At 65.4% G+C, this 6,149-nt stretch overlaps 1 long non-coding RNA gene across 1 annotated transcript in view; it reads left to right on the top strand.

The window, feature by feature from the left end:
* The first annotated feature begins 412 nt into the window (after positions 1 to 412).
* The window catches only part of LOC146019495 (uncharacterized), a 9,414-nt gene continuing 3,677 nt past the window's right edge, over positions 413 to 6,149 (top strand). The window contains exons 1-3 of the long non-coding RNA XR_014450574.1: positions 413 to 700; positions 2,056 to 2,197; positions 5,975 to 6,116. This is a non-coding gene — a long non-coding RNA (uncharacterized LOC146019495). The remainder of the gene's footprint in view (positions 701 to 2,055; positions 2,198 to 5,974; positions 6,117 to 6,149) is intronic.

The following is a 6,149-nucleotide window of genomic DNA, read 5'->3' on the forward strand; positions in this document are numbered from 1 at the left end:
CTTACGATTAAATTTATAGAGATCAATAGAGGCTTTGAATGTATCATGAACACAACCCATATTATAAGGGCACGGTAGTGCCCTTATATTAAGGCTGAATCCAACGAACGGATTTTTCCCATAGGGAACTTTTCGGATGGGGGCATGGTGTTTGAGGGACTGCACCTCAAAAGTGACTGGGCGTACTGAGCTGAAATTTGGCATGTACGCGTAGAATCGTCAACCGGTGCTGCGTGCCAAATTTCAGGGCGAAATATTAAAAAATGACCAATTGGGAGCGATCTAAACTTCCAACTGCCAGTTTTTTTCTGACACTCGCGAAATGACACTTTGTCACCCATGTTAGTCTATGAGGGGTTTTTTGGGAAGGCATAACTCGGGGTAGGGGAACAATTAAGACTTGGGGTTTGTTTTATTAGGTAGATATTGTCCCAGTGGAGTGCCTTTTGGGGTTGAGGATTTTCAGATAGGTACAGTTTTTATTAAATTTAGTGAAACGTCCCCCATTATAAAGATAGGAGCTCCAACTTGTTGCGCATGCGCAGTGCGTCCAATAGGGGGAGTACAGTCAGAGGCCTCACTTGGGTGTACCAAGATGGCCGACGGAGATGCGAGGGGCTAGATCTGCTGCCGCTCGGCGCTGCCTACAGAGGGGAGCCCGCAGCCCCGCAATCCCTCCAAGGGGACAGGAGCCAAAAGGGTAAAAACACCCACACATCCACAAGAATAATTGCGCCGCAGGGAGGGGAAGCTTTCTGGTTTGCCTGTTTAAAACACGAAGCTCCCGGCCGCCGCGCGCATACACACACTGACATGAGCCCGTGCTGCTGCGGCGCTCATGTCAGAGTGTGTATGCGCGCGGCGGCCGGCAGCTGTGTGTTTACACAGACAAACCAGAAAGCTTCCCCTCCCGAGTCTGCAGCGCCGCGGCTGCAAGTATTCTTGTGGGTGGGTGGGTGGCTTGTTTTGCTTAATGTGCTAGTAAGGCTGGTCCTGGGGTTGGTGGTGGGGGGACCCGCTGTAGGTGCCAGTGGTGTAGCAGAGCCGCAGCTGCTGCATGTCAGTGCATGGCCCCCCCCTCACTGCCCCCGTGTGTCCCCCGCCCCCCTCACTGCCCCCGTGTGTCCCCTGCCCCCCCTCACTGTATACGCTGTGCCCCCCCATGTGTATGCTGTGCCCCCCCATGTGTATGCTGTGCCCCCCCATGTGTATGCTGTGCCCCCCCATGTGTATGCTGTGCCCCCCCATGTGTATGCTGTGCCCCCCCATGTGTATGCTGTGCCCCCCCATGTGTATGCTGTGCCCCCCGTGTGTGCGCTGTGCCCCCCGTGTGTGCGCTGTGCCCCCCGTGTGTGCGCTGTGCCCCCCGTGTGTGCGCTGTGCCCCCCCAGTGTGTGCGCTGTGCCCCCCCAGTGTGTACGCTGTGCCCCCCCAGTGTGTGCGCTGTGCCCCCCCAGTGTGTGCGCTGTGCCCCCCCAGTGTGTGCGCTGTGCCCCCCGTGTGTGCGCTGTGCCCCCCGTGTGTGCGCTGTGTCCCCCGTGTGTGCGCTGTGCCCCCCGTGTGTGCGCTGTGCCCCCCGTGAGTACGCTGTGCCCCCCCCGTGTGTACGCTGTGCCCCCCCCGTGTGTACGCTGTGCCCCCCCCCATGTGTACGCTGTGCCCCCCGTGTGTACGCTGTGCCCCCCGTGTGTACGCTGTGCCCCCCCGTGTGTACGCTGTGCCCCCCCGTGTGTACGCTGTGCCCCCCCGTGTGTACGCTGTGCCCCCCGTGTGTACGCTGTGCCCCCCCGTGTGTACGCTGTGCCCCCCCGTGTGTACGCTGTGCCCCCCCGTGTGTACGCTGTGCCCCCCCCGTGTGTACGCTGTGCCCCCCCCTCCGTGTGTACGCTGTGCCCCCCCTCCGTGTGTACGCTGTGCCCCCCCTCCGTGTGTATGCTGTGCCCCCCCCCCCTCCATGTGTACGCTGAGCCCCCCCCCCCCTCCGTGTGTACGCTGTGCCCCCCCCTCCGTGTGAACGATGTGTCCTTTAATATTATTATTATGTTTCCTGCCCAGACGCTGACCACCCCATGGTACCGCCGGGACTGAGACGCTTCCACAGCCTGCGGACCAGATTGAAGCGCTTCCTTGAGATGCCTCCGCCACCGGGAAGGCAGAAAGAAGCCACCCTGGTCATCAGAGGAGCAGTTGCACCCAGGTAAATCCATCCCCCCCACTGTCCCTGTGTGTACGCTGTTCAACCCCCAGTGCCCCGTGTGTATGTTGTTCACCCCCAGTGCCCCCATGTGTGTGCTGTTCGCCCCCCAGTGCCCCCGTGTGTGCTGTTCGCCCCCCAGTGCCCCCGTGTGTGCTGTTCGCCCCCAGTGCCCCCATGTGTGCGCTGTTCGCCCCCCAGTGTGCCCCTGTGTATGCGCTGTCCACCCCCCAGTGTGTCCCTGTGTGTATGCTGTCCGCCCCCCTGTGTACGCTGTCCGCCCCCCAGTGCCCCCGTGTGTGCTGTTCGCCCCCCAGTGCCCCCGTGTGTGCTGTTCGCCCCCAGTGCCCACATGTGTGCGCTGTTCGCCCCCCAGTGTGCCCCTGTGTGTGCGCTGTCCACCCCCCAGTGTGTCCCTGTGTGTACGCTGTCCGCCCCCCTGTGTACGCTGTCCGCCCCCCAGTGCCCCCCTGTGTGCGCTGTCCGCCCCCCCAGTGTGCCCCTGTGTGTGCGCTGTCCACCCCTACAGTGTGTCCCTGTGTGTACGCTGTCCGCCCCCCTGTGTACGCTGTCCGCCCCCCAGTGCCCCCCTGTGTACGCTGTCCGCCCCCCAGTGCCCCCGTGTGTACGCTGTTTGCCCCCGTGTGTACGCTGTTTGCCCCCGTGTGTACGCTTTTTTTCCCCGTGTGTACGCTTTTTGCCCCCGTGTGTACGCTTTTTGCCCCCGTGTGTACGCTGTTTGCCCCCGTGTGTACGCTGTTTGCCCCCGTGTGTACGCTGTTCGCCCCCCAGTGCCCCCGTGTGTACGCTGTTCGCCCCCCAGTGCCCCCGTGTGTACGCTGTCCGCCCCCCAGTGCCCCGTGTGTACGCTGTCCGCCCCCCCCCAGTGCCCCCGTGTGTACGCTGTCAGCCCCCCCAGTGCCCCCGTGTGTACGCTGTCCGCCCCCCAGTGTCCCGTGTGTACACTGTTCGCCCCCCAGTGCCCCCGTGTGTACGCTGTCCGCCCCCGTGTGTACACTGTCCGCCCCCCCAGTGCCCCCGTGTGTACGCTGTCCGCCCCCCCAGTGCCCCCGTGTGTACGCTGTCCGCCCCCCCAGTGTCCCGTGTGTACGCTGTTCGCCCCCCAGTGCCCCCGTGTGTGCTGTTCGCCCCCCAGTGTCCCCGTGTGTGCGCTGTCCACCCCCCAGTGTGCCCCTGTGTGTACGCTGTCCGCCCCCCCCAGTGCCCCTGTGTGCGCTGTCCGCCCCCCAGTCCCCCCGTGTGTGCGCTGTCCACCCCCAGTGTGCCCCTGTGTGTACGCTGTCCGCCCCCCCAGTGCCCCCGTGTGTACGCTGTCCGCCCCCCAGTGCCCCCGTGTGTACGCTGTTCGCCCCCTTGTGTACGCTGTCCGCCCCCCAGTGCCCCCGTGTGTACGCTGTCCGCCCCCCAGTGCCCTCGTGTGTACGCTGTCCGCCCCCAAGTGCCCCCCGTGTGTGCTGTTCGCCCCCCAGTGCCCCCGTGTGTGCTGTTCGCCCCCCAGTGCCCCCGTGTGCACTGTCCGCCCCCCCAGTCCCTCCGTGTGTACGCTGTCCACCCCCCCAGTGTGCCCCTGTGTGTACGCTGTCCACTCCCCCTGTGTACGCTGTTCGCCCCCCAGTGCCCCCGTGTGTACGCTGTTCGCCCCCTTGTGTACGCTGTTCCCCCCCCCCCCCAGTGCCCCCATGTGTACGCTGTCCGCCCCCCCAGTGTCCCCGTGTGTACGCTGTCCGCCCCCCCAGTGCCCCCGTGTGTACGCTGTCCGTGCCCCCATGTGTACGCTGTCCGTGCCCCCGTGTGTACGCTGTCCGTGCCCCCGTGTGTACGCTGTCCGTGCCCCCGTGTGTACGCTGTCCGTGCCCCCGTGTGTACGCTGTCCGTGCCCCCGTGTGTACGCTGTCCGCCCCCGTGTGTACGCTGTTCGCCCCCTTGTGTACGCTGTTCGCTCCCGTGTGTACGCTGTCCGCCCCCCCAGTGCCCCGATGTGTACGCTGTCCGCCCCCCCCAGTGCCCTCGTGTGTACGCTGTCCGCCCCCCCCAGTGCCCTCGTGTGTACGCTGTCCGCCCCCCAGTGCCCCCCGTGTGTACGCTGTCCCCCCCGTGTGTACGCTGTCCCCCCGTGTGTACGCTGTCCCCCCGTGTGTACGCTGTCCCCCCGTGTGTACGCTGTCCCCCCCGTGTGTACGCTGTCCCCCCCGTGCCCCCCGTGTGTACGCTGTCCCCCCCAGTGCCCCCGTGTGTACTCTGTCCACCCCTGTACTGCAGCTGCACTCAGGTAAATCCGTCCCCCCACTGTCCCTGTATGTACAATGTCCCCCCAGTGCCCCTGTGTGTACGCTTCCCCCCTCAGTGCACCCATGTGTACGCTGTTCCCACCAGTGCCCCCCGTGTGTACGCTTCCCCCCGTGCGTACGCTGACCCCCCAGTGCCCCCCTGTGTTTACGCTGTCCTCCTCAGTCCCCTCCCCCCGTGTGCACGCGGTCTCCCCCAGTGCGCCCCCCGTGTGTATGCTGTCCCCCCCAGTGCCCCCCCCTCCGTGTGTACGCTGTCCCCCCAGTGCCTCCCCCCCTGTGTGTACGCTACCCCCCCCAGTGCCCCTCCTGTGTGTGTACGCTATCCTTCCCCCCCAGTGCCCCCCCGTGTGTATGCTGTTCTTCCCCCCCCAATGCCCCCCGTGTACGCTGTCCCCTTCCCCAGTGCCACCACCGTGTGTACGCTGTCCCCCCAGTGCCCCCCGTGTGTACGCGGCCCCCCCAGTGCCCCTGTGTGTGCTGCCCCCCCCAGTGCCCCTGTGAATGCTGCCCCCCAGTGCCCCCGTGTGTACGCTGTACCCTGTGCCCCCCATATATGCTGCCCCCCCCCATGTGTATGCTGCCCCCACATTGCCCCCCGTGTACGCTGTCCCCCCTAGTGCCCGCTTCCCCGTGTGTACGCTGTCCCACCCAGTGCCCCCCCCTGTGAGTACGATGTCCCCCCCTGTGTGTACGATGTCCCCCCCCCTGTGTGTACGCTGCCCCCCCAGTGCCCCCCCCTATGTGTGTACGCTCCCCCCGTGCCCCCGTGTGTGTACGATGTCTCCCTCCCATGTACACTGTTCCCGGCCCCCGTGTGTACGCTGTCCGCCCCCGTGTGTACGGTGTCCGCCCCCGTGTGTACGGTGTCCGCCCCCGTGTGTACGGTGTCCGCTCCCGTGTGTACGCTGTCCGCCCCCGTGTGTACGATGTCCCCCCCCCCCCTGTGTGTACGCTGCCCCCCCAGTGCCCCCCCCTATGTGTGTACGCTCCCCCCGTGCCCCCCGTGTGTGTACGATGTCTCCCTCCCATGTACACTGTTCCCGGCCCCCGTGTGTACGCTGTGCCCCCGTGTGTACGCTGTCCGCCCCCGTGTGTACGCTGTCCGCCCCCGTGTGTACGGTGTCCGCTCCCGTGTGTACGCTGTCCACCCCGTGTGTACGCTGTCCGCCCCCCTGTGTACGCTGTCCGCCCCCCTGTGTACGCTGTCCGCCCCCCAGTGCCCCCCTGTGTACGCTGTTCGCCCCCCCAGTGCCCCCGTGTGTACACTGTTCGCCCCCACCCCCCCCAGTGCCCCCGTGTGTACGCTGTTCGCCCCCCCCCCAGTGCCCCCGTGGGTACGCTGGTTGCCCCCCCCCTGTGTGTACGCTGTGCCCCCTCCCGTATACGCTGTGCCCCCCCTCCGTGTGTACGCTGTGCCCCCCTTCGTGTGAACGCTGTGCCCTTTAATATTATTGTTATGTTTCCTGCCCAGACGCTGACCACGCCATGGTACCGCCGGGACTGAGACGCTTCCACAGCTTGCGGACCAGATTGAAGCGCTTCCTTGAGATGCCTCCGCCACCGGGAAGGCAGAAAGAAGCCACCCTGGTCATCAGAGGAGCAGTTGCACCCAGGTAAATCCATCCCCCCCACTGTCCCTGTGTGTA

Source organism: Crinia signifera, chromosome 7 (genome assembly GCF_055691185.1).
Source record: "Crinia signifera chromosome 7, ASM5569118v1, whole genome shotgun sequence".
NCBI lineage: Eukaryota > Metazoa > Chordata > Amphibia > Anura > Myobatrachidae > Crinia > Crinia signifera.